Below are 18,606 nucleotides of genomic sequence, written 5' to 3'. Positions count from 1 at the left end.
CTAAGTTCAAATCCAGACTCATTTACTACCTATGATCCTTAGGGAACCTTAGCCTCCATCTTCCTCATTTTCCTCAATTTCAAAATGCGGACAAGAATAATAACTACCTCCCAAGGATTTTTTGAGGAATGAATGAGATAATATTTGTAAAGCATATGGTAAACCTTAAAGCACCATATAAATGCCATTATTACTATTAATTATTATCTTGTCCAATCCAGACCTATATAGGACTGTCCTCCATAATATCCTTGACAAATGATTATCTAGACCCCATTTGAAGGCTTCCAGTGGTAGGAAAAGGAAAGAAGGGAGAAAAGAGGAAGGGAATGGGGAAGGAAGGTATTGATTATTTTATTAATTTTAAAAGATATATTAAGTGCTTACCACATGCTAGGCATTGTGCCATTGTGTGAAACACTAGAAATACAAATACAAAAGACCAGATAGACCCTGCCCTCTGGGAGTTCATGTTTTAATAGAGAAAGAGAGCATATATAGAGGAGTCATGACAAAGAAGGGATGTTTTGGTCTGAGAAGTCACAGAGATGGAAAGGAGAGCCATCTAGCAATTAATTGGTACTTCCCTTCCAGGGATGATAATGTTAAGGTATCCCATTCTATTTTGAGACTTTTCTAGTTAAACTTCTTTTGTTTGACCTCTGGAAATAAAACTTTATCTCAGAGGGCAGAATTGGGTGAAAGACACAAGAAAGTAGATTTCAACTGAATATATAAGGGGGAAAAAAAACATTTCCTAATAATTAGAGCTGTCCAAAAATGCAATAGACTGCCTTGGTAAGTAATCCACTCTTTATCTCTAGAGATTTTCAAGCAGAGTATAGATGACCATTTGCCAAGGATATTGTAGAAGTGATTCATGCATGATGCAGGGTATCCAACTAGGTGACCCTAAAGGTCCTTTCCAACTCTAAATAAATTATAAAACCCTAAGATTCATTTTATAAGTGTTGAGGAGCCAGGACCTCCATTACCATCCCTTGGGTTTAATTAAGATGTTGAAGAAAACTTTGCATTTTCAAAAGCTGAAAGACTCATTTGTCATTGAATCTAGGACCAATAATGAAATAACATTGAATTCAATTCAACAATCATTTATTAAGCACCAGCTATGTGTTAAGTACTATCCAAGGTGCTACAAATACAAAGATAAAAATTAAACAGTCCCTGCTCTCAAGGAGCTTACATTCTACTGAGTCATCACAAAATTATAGAATCAGATATTAAGAACTGGAAGGTGCTTTAGAGGCCACTGAGTCAAAACCCCTCATTTACAGATGAGGAAACTGGCACACTGAGGGGATAAGTGACTTACTTCTTCTTGTAGTTTGTCCATTTTCAAAAAGGACAGTGACATCATGGGATGATTGATGTGTTTACTCATGTTAATTGGATTAAAGTAAGGCAGAGTTGTACAAAGTCATCAAGCTCACTCTCTCTTTGAGAGTCATCAAAGTCCAGTGGCAAGACAAAAGTCAGAATGCCCGGTGATGGCCTGAGATGCAGTGGGTGACTTTGGCTTTTTCAGTGTCTGACCAAGCTCTAAGTATTCCATAGCATCTGCTTCAGCCACCTTTATGGACTTTGGAACAAATTGTTCTCCTCTGCCTACTCTGCCAGGGAAAGTCTCCACATGCTTGGGGTAGACATCCCCCTAATGCCAGGATGGTTACTGGGGTGTGGCTGCTGCACATACTACAGCCTCTGGAGAGTTGAGGGTGAGGTGAACACCAAGTGGATGAGCATCCCTGAAAAAGGCTCGGCAGGCTCTCACACCAGAGGTGCTAGCCCTCCTTAAACAACCACGTAAGGATCTGAGGAAAGATTTGAACCTAAGTCTTCCTAACTCCATGTTCAATGCCCATCTAGTACACCATCATACTTGTCTAATGTCAGGGCTTTATGGGGAAGAAGTAACAGGTCAACTGTCCATAAGGGTAGGATAGGTGGGACCCAGGACTTTGGCTAGCCCAGAGAATCAATTTGGGGGGAAGCTTTTCCTGACTGTTTCCCTTTCACCTAAGAAGTTCTTAAGCTGAGGTCCGTGGATATATTTGAGAGGGCCTGTGAATTTACTTTTTAATATTTTAATAACTGTATTTCAATATAACTGGTTTCCTTTTAATCTTATATATTTTATTTTATGTGACTGCGGGCAAGGCACTTACCCTCTGTATGTCTCAGTTTCTGTAACTATAAAATGAGGATAATGATAGCACCTACTTCCCTGGGTTCTATTTCCTTCTTCTCCTCCTTCCTTCTTTCCTTCCTACCTTCCTTATGCTTTTAACAACTTTATTCTGAGAAGGGTCCATAGGATTTAGTGAGTTGTCAGTGGGGTCCATGACACAGAAAAGGTTTAAGATCTGACACCTAGAGTATATTCTACCCACCACCTGGCAAATCAAATCAGCAAATGAAAACTCTAGTATTCTTCAGTATCTGCACAAAGATGGGATGAAGCCATTAGGGCAGCCTGATTTTTAGTGTCTTACTCTCACCTCAGGGGCTAAGACACCTAAAGGCAAAGTAATTAGCACAAATTTAATGGATCCCATGGGGCAGGCTTTTCCTTTCTCACATCCCTTCTGCCAAGCACTAACTCACTGAATAGCAGGTCCAACATTTCCCTTCAAACTTTATTCCAACTACAGCAAAACACACACTCTACACATTTGCATAAAGCTGAGCAATTGAAGTTTAACCTTCCTCTGGAAGTTTTACCTGAAGTTTTGGAGTTTTGCCTTTCTATTTCAAGGGAATGCTGAGCAATTAGAGTTTTTCCTTTCTGTGATTTCCAACAACAATACAGCCCACCACAGTGAAGCAAGTGGCTGACATTTCTAGGAAATTTGAGGCTGGTTACTATACATTGAAGGTCTGGCCCCTTCTAGAACTCCATCAATTAGGGTGTTTTACAATTTGAGCAACTAACAGGAGTTGGCTGATAGTCTGTCAACATACAATGGAATATCTGGGTTGTGTGTACAGATATCATTGATTCCATCATTTTGATTAAACTACTGAGTCAATTAAACTTTTTCCTTGAGTGGGGTAGCTGAGTGGCACAGTAGATACAGCCCCAAACTTAGAGTGAGGAATACTTAAGTTCACATGCAACCTCAGACATTTACTAGCTGTGTGACCCTAGGCAAGTCACTTAACCTCTCTCTGCCTCAGTTTCCTCAATTTAAAATAGGGATAATAATAGCACCTACCACCCATGGTGGTTATGAGGATCAAATGAGATATTTGTAAAGCACTTAGCACAATGCCTGTCACATGGTAGGCTCTTAATTAATGCCTGTTCCTCTACCTCCCTTTAAACATAATTTGCTATTAACTAAAGTGACAGGTCAATGTTCTCATGTTCTAGGTTCAAAGGGCAATGGTTTCTTTAAAATAGCAGAGTGGATGTTGTAGCATCAACACAATGTTAGCAGCACTGACAGCTACTATGAATATGCTGGCATAGTTCTGAATTGCAAAATATAACAGATTCTCCATATATAAGACAGAAGCAAAACATTTATTTAGACACCAGAAAGTCAAATCCCAACACCAGAAAACCAAATTATCATAGCAACAAAGAAGTTACAGCATATATATAACACAACAGGAAGACACACCATACCTAACTGTCTCCTTGCCTGCCTCCTCTCCTCCCTCCAGCTCTAACTGCTCTGACTCATAGCTTCCTCTAGGTTCTGTTTCATCTGTTCTCCCACCACAGGCTCCATGTGATTACATTCAGCCTATTAAGGGGCAGGGAAGCTCTTCAAATTCCCCATTGCTATTACAGATAGACATATCCTAATCTAATTCCCTATCAAAAGAACTTCTGGATTAGTGATAGAGTAGGAAGAATAAAAGGCATCAGTTCTACATCCAGCCCAGCCACTTATTAGTTCCTTGATCTTGTGTAAGTCACTGTCTTTTTCTGGGCCTCAGTTTTCTCAACTGTGACAGGATTGTCACAAAGTGACAAGGTTGGATTAAAAGATCTGCCAGATCCCTTCCTACCCTAAATTCTATGATTCCCAGATTTCCCTGTAGTAATATGTTCTTACAGTCCAGGGAGCTGGAGAAGGAAGGAGAAAAGGTCTCATCCAGCTATATCATTATATAGAGGAAGAAAAAGAGACCCAGAGAGGCGACTTGTCTAAAGCCACAAAGGAGTAGTTGGCAGGCTGGGAATTAAATTCAAGTCCCCTGACTTCAAGGCCATAGCTCTTCCCATTGTAGTAGCCTTCTTGTTGTCTCTCCTTCAAGGATTAGTTCATTTTCAGTACCAGGCTTCGGGTTCCATTAGTTCAGTCTGGGTACTGCTCCCGTTCAGCGTTCCCCACCTTCCCATAACCTGTTTTGCCTCTCTGTCTATCTCCTTTTCTCCCTTTAGCAAAATTGTCTTTCCCACAGGCTGGGAACTACTTCAAGCGTCCTCCCTGATGTTTCTTTGAAACCCCAGTCAACCATATCAGTTTCTTCTCTGCCTTTTTCAGCTATCAGAAAGGTAAACAGACAGTAGGATGGATAGAGTGTCAGATTTGATGTGATTCCTCATCTGTAAAATGGGTATAAAATAGCACTTATCTGTTGTCATTAGGAACAAATGATCCAGTATATAAAAAGTGCTTTAAAAAGTTTAAAGGGCTACATAAATCCTAGCTATTGTTGTTATCAGTGGCAAGCCAGGTTAAACCTTCACCTCATGGGTTCCCATCAATTGAGGAATGGCTGTACTAGTCGTAATGAATGAAAGTGATGAAATGCTATTATGAGTTGTGTGAAACGATGATAGGTACAATTCCAGAGAAACCTAAGAAGACTTGTATAAACTGATACAAGGTAAGATAAGAAGAACCAAGAAAGTAATCTTTTCAATAAAATAATTTTGTAGAGAAAAACATCTTTGAAAGGCTTGAAAACTCTGATGTACACAATGACCAGAAAACTGAAATGTACTTTACTTCCTACCTCCTGATAGAGAGTTGTTAGACTCAGAGTTCAGATTGGAACATATTTTTGGAAATGTCCAATGAGGGAATTTGTTTTGCTTGACTATATGTGTTTGTAACAAAGGTTTGTTTTTTCCTTTCTTTCTCAAAAGTAAGAGGAGGGAGGAGAGATCGGGAAAAGATCTTTGAAAACAAAATGCAGTTAAAAAAAAAACTCCTCATGGTGCCCAAAGACTAGAAAAATTCCAACAGAACTCCTAAACAATACCTAACATATAATATGCTTTATGTACATTATTTTATTTGATCCTCACAATCATCCCAAGAAGTAAGTATTATTATTGTTGTTCAGTCATTTCAGTCATATCCAAATCTTCAATGAGTTGGGGTTTTCATAGCAAAGATACTGGAATGGTTTGTCATTTCCTTCTGCAGCTCATTGTACAGAGGAGGAAACTGAGGTAAATTGAGTGAAGTGACTTACCCAGGGTCACACAGCTAGTAAGTGTCTGAGACCAGATATTAATTCAGGTCTTCCTTACTCTATCCTCTGCACCACCTAGCTGCCCCAAGACATAGGTACCAGGGGGTATTATTGCCACATGTCACAGATGGTAAGACTGAGTTTAAGAGAAGTTGAATGATCTGCTCATAATCACACAACCACAAACATATAAAGTAAAAATTAAACCCAGCTCTTCTAACTCTGCACTACCCTTTGTATGAATCAAGACATAGCTTTAATTTGCCATAATCAGAGACGTAACTTCTACCAAGAAATTTGAAAATATTTCTTACCCTCCCAAAGAGATGACAGCTTGGTGCCTATGGGAGGGTTCAATCTGTTCCAGGCCGGTGTGACAGGAACCTTCTCAGGCCTGAATCATAAAGTGCTGGAAGATAAGGTCAGAACGTGATCTACTAAAGGGATTAGCAAAGACACAAACACAGCAAACAAACACAACGTGCTCTCTGAGACATTTAAGACATCCTCATCATTTTCTTTCAACATGAATGAGTGAATAAAAGAAGGAAGCATTTATTAAACACGCACTATGTACAAAGTACTACATCAAACATTGGAAATTCGAATAGAACCATGCTCAGAACCAAAACTCCAGAGTCAGGAAAAACCTTAGATGTGATATAGCCTTCACTGAAGATAGCAATATTAACAATAAGAAGCAGGAGGAGAATAGCTGACACTTATATGGTACTTTAAGGTTATGCAAAGAATTTCAAAAATGTTATCTAATTTTTATTCTCACAACAACCCTAGGAGGAAGGGGTTATCATTATCCCTATTTTACAGATGATGAAAACAAAGCAGATAGAGGTTAAATGACTTACCCAGGGTCACACAGCTAATAAGTGTTTGAGGCCAAATTTGAACTCAAGTTTTCATGATTCCAGGTCTACCACTCTAGCACCCTGTGCCACATGGGTGCCCAGAAGGTACTTTAGAAGACTTTTAGTCCTACCTCTTATTTTTAGATAATAATAATAAACTATAATATATATTGTGCTTTAAGGTTGGCAAATTGCTTTACATGTATTATCTCATTTGGTCTTCACAACAACTCTCTGCTCTGAAGTATCCACATTTTACAGATGAATAAATTGAGGCTAAGAAAGGTTAAGTGAATTCAGATCCCTCAGTCCATCCACCATGCTACTGAGCTGCCTAAAGGACTGACCACAAATATGAATCCCCCATGACACTAGCAACAAGTTTAAACATCCCCAGTGATGGGAAACTCATTATCCCACAAAGCAGCCCATTCCATGTTGAGGTTTGCATGGGTGATGTGATTTTTAGAGATATAGCCCAACAAGCAAAAGCTTTACTAAGCATTCTTTTCTACTATAAATAGAAAAGAAATCAAAGATTTCAAGGATACTTTAAGACACATTTGATAAGGACTCTTTTTTCCCTTCATCTTCCTCTGACCCCCAAAGTATTTTTTTTAAAGTCATATACCTATAAGCAGCTAGCAAACAAGGAAGTATCAGCAAGGGATGTTTTTCCCTTTATTATACAAATAGATTTCACCATGTTTTGAATTTCAAAAATAAACCCAATTGACCTTTTAAATATTGTATATTAATAAGGCTATCAAGGGAATGCAGCATCTTCATTTTAATGGGAAGATTTAGGTGGGTTGCTAAGAAACAGGAATAGATCTGTAATCAGAGGATTTCCTTCCTATAATGTCTTATCATAAATGTGTTTCCATGGAAACAAGTCCTGGGCATCCCTGAATATTATGCCCAGTAAGGAGGTCATTGTTAGTAGATGGAGACAGTTGTTTTTTTTTTTAATGGTTACCAAATGATCAAAATAATTATACAGTAAAGATATTTAAGTCAAATTAAATTCACTTGTAACAATCAGTGATCATTTTATTTCAAAATGTGGCCAGTTGCCAACTGGAGTGGTTAAAGCAACAGAACATTGACCTTACACCAAGGTGACCTTCATTATGATGTTATTTGAGAGGTCCCAAGAAACCTCTCTGACTAAAGTTCTACCCTTAGTGAGTCTTTCCTTTGTATTAACCATGGCCCACTAAAATTCCACCCTTAGTAAGTCATTCTTTTTTATTAAACATGGCTTTCTCCTTGGAGACATGATCTAAACATGTATTCCCATGGGACAGAAAATACATGATAGGTTCTGATGTGGAAGTACCAGTAAATGTTTAACAACCAGCTCTCTGGAGGGGGGAGGGTACACAAGACATACTTTTAAATTTATTCTACATTATTAATTTTGTCCCCATCACTTTCTTAAATCTAGTCAATAGAACAAGCCCTGATATGTAGAATTTGCCAATCTGCTGATCCAAGGTATAAATGTTCACATGGAGAACTGAACAATCGGCTCTCACTCTCAAGCTGGTTTGGCTTTCTCCAGCACATCCCTGGGTTCTGACCACTTGGTGTGAATTAGCTGATCAGATCATCTTTCTTCTTCACAACAAGAACTTTGACAGTCCTGAGCACCAGGAAATAGAGGGAAATGAGCTAGGAAAAGGCTACATAAAGAGGAGTCATTGGACTTGGAATGAATGCCAAGTTCCCCCACATCACAATTTTGCCAAGAGTAACAGGGCTTAGGTGCAATCTCTAATAATAACAATCCCTTCCATGCTGATGGTGCTTTCTAGGTTTCAAATTACTTTTACATATTATTTCCTATGATCTTCCAAACATGCCTCAGAGGAACTCAGGGCTTCCTAACCCAGGCCAAATTCCAGACTTCTCCATCATGCCAAACACCTCTTCATTCCAGATCATTTCAACCCTAAAATTCACACCTCCAGACCCCAGAGTGAGGCTTTGGTAAACCAAGACCCAGGCAGAGGGCAGGGAAGCTCTAGATTCCAATCTTCCTCCCTCCCAGAGAAGCATTTGGTCACACCTCCCCTCTGACTGGATGATTCTTCCCAGACCCTCCATTTAAAAAGGGGCAGTGGCCAGACAACTCTTCATTTCTCACCAGCATACAATCTAAAAGGTGAACCACTGAAGAATATGGACCCAGGGGAGTGACACGGTCAAGCCTTATTATGAGAGGTGATAAGGACCTCCACAAGGGTCACAAATGGTTCCTGAAGATCACTGAGTGACTCAGTATTCTGAGCATGGGAGGAGGAGAGAGAGACACAGACAGAGACAGAGACAGAGAGGGAAGGAGGGAGAGAAATAAGCATTCAAGCATTCATTCAGCATTTACCATGTGCCAAGCCCCGTGCTAAGCTCTAAGATACAAATGCAAGCAAGAAAGTTCCTATCTTCAAAGAGCTTATGGTCTAACAGGGGTAAGGCAATACATACATACATACACACACACATATACATATATACACATATATATATATATGCTAAAAGGGGGAAGAGAAGGAAAATGACCTTCACAAGGCAACATTTCAAGTGAGAAAAAAGAGGTAGAATCTGGGAGTATTCTCCTTGACAGAAAAACAGAAGCAAAGTAGGATCTGGGCAGCTCTGTCTTCCAGATCACCTGATATCAAGGTGCTGATCACTCCAGACCATGGTCCTGTCACTTTTCTAATCTTCCACTTTTCCCCAATATAGATTTTAAAGACCCCCTTTTGCTATTAGTGTTGTCTCTCCTCATCAGCCTTAGCTCCTATGTGGGAATGAATGAGCCAAAAATCACCATTGTTTTCGGAGAAGCCTAGACCTGGCAAGGACCACAGAAGCACTCTCGTCCAACTCTTATATGATGGAGAATCCGCTCAAGAATCTCCAGCAAGTGGTCATCTAGGTTCCCCTTGAAGATCCCTTAGGACAGAGACCTTGAGTGATCTCTAATCATTAGGAAGTTTTCCCTTAAATCAGAGAAGGTCTGCCTATCTCTGAGGACCTCCTCCCCACATTACTCCTGATTGTGCCTTCTATGGCATGCATGTACCCATTATCAGGCCTATTGATTGATATTCCCCAGGTAGGGATGGGAGTGTGACACAGAAATCAAGAAGGAGGCAGACAGGCAGCATAAGCAGGGATTGTGTTATTCACAAATCGTGTGCCTCTTGGAAGCACACACACATGTTAACATGCACACAGAATACACATTTGAGCTGCTATAGCCCCACCCTACAGAAAACCCCTAATGAACACCCCAAGACGAATTTTATACCCAGGAACCCCTGAGAGCCAGATATTCATTTGCAGTCAATACAGCCAGAGAAAGAAAAAGAAATTGGAATGTTGATAGGACTGAAAAGAACATTCTGTGTTCTATCTGTCCTGACAGACAGGCTGTTAAGTAAATATTAATGGTAGTAAGTCAATATAAACAATCCTGGGGGAGGCAGATCCTCCAGCACTCCGAGTGAATGCTATTGATCTTGGGAACCTTTAATAGATATTATCACAGCGCAGCACAGCACATGGGGCCCAGGCTGCCTTTCACAACCACAGAGATGTTTCAATTTGGGCTGCAGGAAATAACAAGTATCAATCCATCAAGTCTTCCCACTTGCCTCCTCCAGGCTCCCACACTCTCGTTCTCTTCTCACCATCTCCCTGTCTCTCTTTTCTTCTTCAGGCCAGGCAGAGGCAGTACAGGTGGCCCCTGTGACCTGATCTGACCCTCACCTCACATTCTTACTCCCTGAATTTCTACCCAAGACCAGTATCGGAAAATATTCTGGATATAGAACCAGCAGAGCAGGGTTAGAATCACAACATGCCATTCATTTTCCAGGGGAGGGGGGGGGGGGGGGAGGGGGTGTAACCCTCTCTAGGTCTCACTTTCTTCATTTGTTAAATGAAGGGGTGAGATTAGATGAGCTCTAAGGTCCCTTCCAGAGCTAAATCCTGTGAGCTACTCATCTAAGCCCTACTGCCTTCCTTGACACCATTTCTAAAACGCAAACATGCAAGGGAGACGCAGAAATGAAATCACTGACATCTTAATTCACTACTGAGTGCATCAGCTTAATTATAGAACAGGCCAGCAGAGCACTGGGCATGAAAAAGAGAGAAGAAGGCCCTGACAAGAGGAGGAGAGCTCAGAAGTGGGAAACCAGAGGTACAGCCTGGGCTAGTGCTGGTCCAGCTTTTCTCTCTCAGCCATCCAAACTTCCCCTTCTGCCCTCCTCTGGCTTCAGCCATATATGCCTCAGTAATACATGTCATCTGAAATTGAATTTGGTTTTTTTTGTTCTAAGGGACCTCAAAAATCCACCCATCCTTTGGGTTCAGAAAATGGCTATATGGTATGTGTTCTACTTTTAGTATTAACTTTATCAAAGCGGCATCTTTAAAATGACTATATGTATGTTGCGTCAGTCATGTCTAACTCTTCATGACCCTGTTTGGGGTTTTCTTGGCAAAGAAGCTAGAGTGATTTGCCATTTCCGTCTCTGTTTCATTTTACAGATGAGAAATTGGGTTAAGTGACTTGCCCAGGGTGACACAAGCCAGTAACTGTCTGAAGCCAGATTTGAACTCATGAAAATTAGTCTTCCTGACTTGCAGCCTAGCATTAGATTTTCTGTGCTGCTTGGCTGCCAGTAAATAAAATCCCTGACATGTCTTTTTATAACCACCAGGTGGTGCTGGCGAGTAATGCAATCCAAACTAAGTGATTTCCAGAACCTGGGGCTGATTACATGTACCCAGGGAATTCACTCCTCACTCCCATTGCATAAACGGACCTTCTCTAATAACTCAGCTCCCTTCTGGGGCATGGTTTTCCTTTGCCAAGCAACTCACTCTCCGTTTTGCTATGAGTGACTTTCTTTTTAAGCCCAGCATGGGTGGACATTCAAGAACACAAGGAAACCTTCACCCCTCTTATTGAAACATGAGGTTCTTTTTTATCAGCTCAAATCTAAAGAAATCTGGTTCTCAAGACTGATGCTCTGTCTCTGCCTCTCTCAGTCTCTGTCTCTCTCACTGTCTCTCTCTTCCCCTTCCCCACCCTTCCCTTTATCTCAATTAAACATGTGTCTCTCAAATTTGAATTTATAAATCCTCAATCATTTAAATCTTCCCCCCCTTTAAGGTTTCTTTCTTCCTTTTCAATCTTCTGCATTCATTCAAGTGAGTAGATTGTGACACAAATTTAGATTGCCATTCATCTCTAACAGCATCTCATCCATGACAATGAGAAAACCTAAAACAACCCCTTTGAAGAGAAGACACTTCTCTAAGAGCTGGCTACCCCTTCTCAACAATCACAGTTGGGGGGTATATCAGCAATGCCATATTCACAATGCCTATAGAGATGACAAATATGCTGATATAATTATCCATCACAAAATACATCAGGTTTGCCATTTGGGGAAATAAACTAGAAAATTTATTAAGATACCAAAAGACTGAGTCCCAAAACCAGAAAGTGAAAGCCATCAGAGTAGTTATGACATTGGCACAGGTAGATAAAGTAGAAAGCACCCACATTTTCAAGCCTTTAAAACAGAACAGGCTACCTCAGGCAAAGGTCCTCCTCTCCCCACTCACAGCAACCACCCAGTGTCCTGGAAGCACTCTCCCAGCAGCTCCGGCCCCTGGCAGTGCTCAGCCGGAGTCCTAACTCCAAAAAAAAAAAAAAAGGCAACTGCCAACCGCAGGACCGTTAACTCGGCTTTTCACTTTCTCTTGCTCTGCTATGTCAGCACGTCCATGGGGCATGGGAGATCTTTAAATCCCATAACCCTTACAGGGGGTAGGGCAGGGAAGGAGAAGAGAACTCAATCTGGTTACTTTCTCTTTGATATCACCTTCTATAGGAAGGACTAGTGAAGACAGTGGTTTAGAGCAGGTACCTGGGGCACAGGTCCCTACTCCCTAAAAGACACAGGGAACGATCTCCAAGCATGTCTCAGCAATGCATCAGATCAGTGGAGGCAGCCCCTAAAGTGTCCCCTCTGGATTGTGATGTCCTCAGTTCTTGGGGTCCTCTGGCACTTTTGTAATGAGGAGTTATGAGATACTCAGCATACGTCTCAAAACACAATGGAAAAGCTTGACATAAACACTTCAGCTAAAACATGGTCCTGGATCCAGTCTCCACCATTTTCTCATTATTTTCAATGCCCAAGTCTTTTATCCTCCTTTACTCGTATAAGAAGTGTGCTCACTCCAGAAAGAACAATACTCGTTGTGAAGCCAGAAAAGGTTTTGTTTTATTTTATTTTACATTCTTACAAATGGGTAACTCCCTAAAGTATACTTGCTCAGTCAAATGCAAAGCTATTTATGCTCTGTTCCCAATTCGAATTTCCCTCTTGCTGAACCACCTATTTCACGTTCTCTTCCTTGATGTGTTCCTCCCTCAAGCAGCTCATTAAGCATGTGTATAAGCTTCTGACATTTTACTTAATCAGAAGCCTGGTTCTGCCAAGTCAAAGCTCTGATTAGAACCAATTACTTCTGACTTACTTCTGTAATCACTCAAAACTGGGAGTAGTTTTAATCCTGTGGAAACAGAATTCCTTCTTTCCTTTCTCACACTAGGGAAAGGGGGAGATAAAATTTTGTCACTTTCCCCCAAAGCCAGCACTAAGCCAGAATCTAGCCCAGACCAAATGTCCATGTTTGTCTAGCTCCCAGACTTCTGACATTCTCAGGGCCCTACAGCAGAGGTGTTATGTTATATTCACCACCTCCTAGCTAGTTAGAAGCTAGCTCCCTGAGGGCAAGACTGTCTTTAGTGCAATTGTGAAGAGAAGAATCTTCACCATATTTAGAATTTGTGACAAGTTTGCATGTTTGAACCCAGTTTCCTTTCCTAGCTTTAGTTACTACTTTCTGGGATCATGTCCAATAGCTCTGAAGGAGAAAGGAACTGGAAATATGCTTTGGGAGGAGAAGCTGCCATAAGCACAGTGTAAGGAAGGACAATGGATGAATGAGCTGACGGAGACAGGAGGGAGGACAAGGAATTACTTAAGCTTCAGGAACTCAGGCTGAAGGAAAGGAAGAAGATGGGGAGGAGAGAAGGCACTGTGACACTGGAGGTGATGAGGTGCAGTCTCTGGGAACCCCCTTGAGTTCCTTGAATTTTTCCACTGGAGGCATTTGCCTAAGGCCATAAGCCTTTCATTGTGGCTCTGCCCAAACCTTTGTTATTAGCTTAGCCCTCCATTATCCAGCTAGCTCTCAACCTTGATCTTCCCCAAATATCTATACCCAAATCAACTGTTACACCCTTGAACTGGCCTAGCCCACCATTGCAACTTCCCACCCTTAATCACTCATTACTGGAGTCTGATCTCATTGACTCCTCCTGAAGACCTTCCCCAAACTCCTCCTCTAGACCATCCCTAGATTCCTCCCACAACCTTTTATGTATATAAGACCCCATCTTGCCTCCATGTGGTGTGAGTGCCATAGGATTTTCTAGCGCAGATTTACTCTGTGTCAGATGATTCTGGCCCACTTGTCCAATGCAAGTATCACAGATACCAAGGCTCAATATGGCAAACTTTTAATAAACTTTGCTTTTCTTTGGCTGAGAGAAGGCTTGAGTCCAATCCATTTGGCAGGCCCCGGCATATTGGTATTTTGAGGTCTTGTGCACCCCTAACCCTATACCTCATCGTTTTATGATGATCCTCTTCAGAGGGAAGACATAACACATTTCATTGGCTATTTAAAATCCTTCCCTAAGGGACTGAAACTGTGGCTGGGGTGACTGCTTGAATTCCAATACAAAGTACTGAATTCAGTCTGAGGGATCTCCTTGATTAAAATGTTTGTGTCATCCTGTCAATCTTCTGGCAGGACCAAATGATTAATTCAGGCTCTATTCCTGCTGAAGATACCTTTCAGCAAAATTCTTCACTATAAATCTCAATTGATAAGGTAGGAGAAGCTTTTGAACCTAAATGAAAGGAACAAGGATTATCAAGATGTTGGGAAGAATGAGCTGGTCTGCAAAGTATAATAAAACACTTTGGGTAGGGAGTGGGAGATGGCATTGCACAGTGGAAAAAGAAATAGAGTTTGTTCAAAGAACCTGGGTTCAAATCCCATCCCTGCTATTTACTACCTAAGTGACCTAGAGGAAAATCTTTTTAACCTCTCTGTGCCTCAGTTCCCTCATTTGTAAAATAAGGGAATTGGGTCAGATAACCTCTAAGAATTCTCTTGCCTTTGAATCCATGATCCTATGAATAGAAGGCAGGGTAATTCATTGAAAACACTGGGCCTGGGCAGCTGGGTTGCATGGTGAATAGAGTACTGGCCTAGGAGTCAGGAGGACCTGAGTTCAAATGAGGCCTCAGACACTTAACACTTACTAGTTGTGTGACCTTGGGCAAGTCACTTAAATTGTTCTACCGTCCCCCCTCCAAAAGAAGAAAGAAAGTAAGAAAGGAAGGAAGGAAGGAAGGAAGGAAGGAAGGAAGGAAGGAAGGAAACATTGGGCCTGAGAGACTTCTAATAATCCCCAATCATTTTTCCTATTATGGCCCCAGAGTCCTTATATTAAAAAGCACCAAGACTGTACCAGAAAATATCTTACATTTATGCAGCACTTTACAATTTGTACAATATCTGCATTTTACAGATGAGAAAACAGAGATTCATAAAAGTTAAGTCTGTGGTCACACACCTCGGGAGTGTCAGGGAGGAAACTGAACTCAGGACCCAACAATTCCATCCTCAATTCATTTTCTACTACTCACAGAATAGCAGCAAGGCAGAGAGACTGTTAGGCTTAATCAAAAAGGCCTCATTTTCTAATCTTGCCTCTAATCCTTAAAAGCTAGGTGACCATGTAGAAATGGGTTAAACTCTTGGAACCTTGGTTTCTATATCTACAAAATTCTTTAAATAATACAGTACCTACTTTAGAGTCATCATGATGCTAAAAGTGACGTGGGGGGGTCAAGGAGTTCAGGGAGTCCAAGAACCCCAATAACCAGAGTCCCAGGGAAGCACTCTGGAAGGAATTCACAGACTCAAGCATTCTCTAAGTCATGGTGGCAAAGATTTATTGTTACGCTTTATAGCCGGCAAGAGTTCTTAGGGAACCTGCAACCTTAGAGGGATAGAGTTAAAGTTTTTATATGATATTCTATAGTAAAACATATGCCAATTATGCTAACTAGGTAAGTCAGGGTAGGATTATCAAGGAGTTAAGGAGTGGTCAGTTCTTAAAGGAACATGCACTTTTAATATCTACTGTTCACTGGGAAATAGCCCAAAGGTGGGGAGGGCTGCATGGAGGTGTGGTTTAGGCTTGAAACATCAGTCACTAAGTCAGGTAGCAATCAGGGCTGACCAAGCTACCACCCATCAATGCCATGTTTGACAAGATGGATGTGGGGAGTATATGTATATCCCAAGCTAAAGAGGAATTCAGGATGTATATAATAATAAGCTAGGAAGTATACATATGACTGCACCTAGGATACATGTGATAGGTGTGACCCAGTACACAGCTGCTTCAGCCAGTACACATCTGGGCCAAACTACTCGATTCTATAGGTGCAGCTGGCTGCTGTATCAGGAAGGGAAATAAGCATTTTGTTAGGGCATGCTGCCCTTGAGCTGGAGGGAAACTGCCTGAGACAGTGTTGGAGGCTAGGGAGAAATGCGATTTTGGAACTGGAAGTGATTTTACAAACTGTGCTTCAAGCACAGGCACACAAGCATCCCATCAAAAGGACACAATATATATAAACTATTTTGCAAACCTTAGAGACATGAGGCAATTATTATATGCTGACTACAATTTAAGTTAACTTTAATCTAAAATTACAACCTCCAGAGTGAAAATGATGCTGAAAAGAGGAAGGGAGGAAAGAAAAGTAGGAATGAGACTGGAAGGGGAAAATTGGCTAAGATCTCAGGTTGGGGAATGATAATAAAAATAGCTTACATTTTATCTAGCACTTACTATGTTCCAGGCACTGTGCTAAGCACTTCATAATTATTATCTTATTTGATCTCATTTGGTCTCATCAGAGGAGGAGAAGCTAGATGAAGACTAGTCAACAGAAGAAAATCTAGGAGCAGGTAATGAACTCAACAAAATGTCTTTCTAATCACATTTACATTATGTTGTTCCTTTGTCAGTCTGTTGGGGCATACTCACTGCTGGCTAACTTTCCCAGAGCCAAGGAATTAAGCTCAATTGTGGAGAACCAGATATGCAGAATTCATGGAGATGTTTTACATGATTGTACACATATACATATATATTATACTATATCAGAATGCTTACTGTCTCTGGGAAAGGGGAGGGGAGAAGAGGGAGGGATAGAATTTGGAACTCGAAACTTTTTTATGTTTAAAATTTTTTTTAACATTTAATTGGGGGAAAATAAAGTGTTATTTTAAAAAGATGTAGGATTTAGACTAAGTAAGATATATGTGGATAGAAAGATAGATGATAGATAGATAGATAGATAGATAGAAAAATAGACAGATACATACACATATGCTCACAACTTAAATTCCCTATTGAATATATTCTGCATCATGATTCCCAAGTAGTACAGGCTCTAACTATGGACCATATAAACCATCATCAAAGTACAGACATGTTACATAAACTCTTGATTGACTACTCTTGCCAGTTAGGGCCACATTAAACATCATCAAGGAAGAAATGAAAGCCTGTGAATACTATAGTCAAGATGCTGGGAACTTATCTGAGCCCTATCTGTCAGCTTTCTTTTATACTGCCCTAATGAAGATTTGGCTGATCTGACCAGAAGACACCAGCACTTAAGGCAAAGCAAAATTGACTGAAATAACTCCACCTTCTCTACTGGATGTATACCACCAGATGAGTTTTTTAACCCCAAAATTATTATTTTTTTTTTTTTGTTTTTGCTTTTTGGAGGGCAATTGGGATTAAGTGACTTGCCCAAGGTCACATGCCTAGTAAGTATTAAGTGTCTGAGGCCAAAGTTGAACTCAGGTCCTCCTGACTTCAGGGCCAGTGCTCTATTCACTGTGCCACCTAGCCACCCCCAACCCCCAAATTATTGATAATCCCTTTAGTTTAGCTTGGGGGGGGGGTTGTTTTGTTTTGTTTTTGCTCTTGGTTGATTGATAGGTTCATTGGTTTTGGACAAACATGTAATTTTATCTGTATGGAAACCTCCTGGTGTGCAAATTTCCTCCATTGATGGCAGCTCAACAACTGCCTATATCTTGACATCTTAGCAAGGGGCCCTGAGAAATTAAATTACTTGTCCATGACATAACCAGGGTGTGCCAGAGGGAAAACATGAACCCAGGTCTTCCTGGGCCACATAGTCCAAGACTGGCCTCTATCTACTACACTAAACTGCCTCTCCTGCTAATGCTTGTGGCAAATTAATGTGATTGCCTTTTCACCCAGTGGGAAGTTTCAAGAGGACAGGCCAATTGCTTTAGTTCCCAGAAAAGGAAAACTTCTTAAAGACAAATGAAGACCAAAGAGAAAAATCTTAAAATGAAAAAAAAGAACTAAAACAACTTAACAGTAACTTTAGGTTTTAAATTAAGCCAATATACAAAGACCTTCAGAGACCAAGCCCTGGGGGAAGAGTTAATTCACTAAGCTTTAGGACTCCAAAACTTCCCTATTTGGTAAGTGAAGAAAACTACACACACACATACACACACACACACACGCATATACACACATACACACACATGCATATACACACATACATACACACACATGCATATACACACATGCATATACACACACATATACACGCACATGCATATACACACACGCATATACACACATACACACATGCATATACACACACGCATATACACACATACACACAAGCAAACCTGGACCATACTTCACATCCTATCAAGCCACCAATCAAAGCCTATTCAGCACGGTCAGCCCGCCATGTACTCTGCTACCGAATGTGCGCCCTTCCCTCCTAGTCCTTTATGCTTCTTGCTTTTATTCTAGGGACAATAATCAAATTAACACCATCATTGCTAACAAGAGAATTTCCTATAACTTCAATCTTTATGGCTGCTGGGACCAAAACTCTCTTCCCTGGATATATATAAAGATAAATAGATTAGATAGATAGATAGAGAAAGAAGGAGGGAAGGAAGGGATGGATGAAGGAAGGAAGGAAGGAAGGAAGGAAGGAAGGAAGGAAGGAAGGAA

Source organism: Petaurus breviceps, unplaced genomic scaffold (genome assembly GCF_028583685.1).
Source record: "Petaurus breviceps papuanus isolate PSGF00001 unplaced genomic scaffold, PetGlider_PUasm1.0 90823, whole genome shotgun sequence".
Classification (NCBI taxonomy): Eukaryota; Metazoa; Chordata; class Mammalia; order Diprotodontia; family Petauridae; genus Petaurus; species Petaurus breviceps.
Note: the sequence above shows the minus strand (reverse complement) of the source record.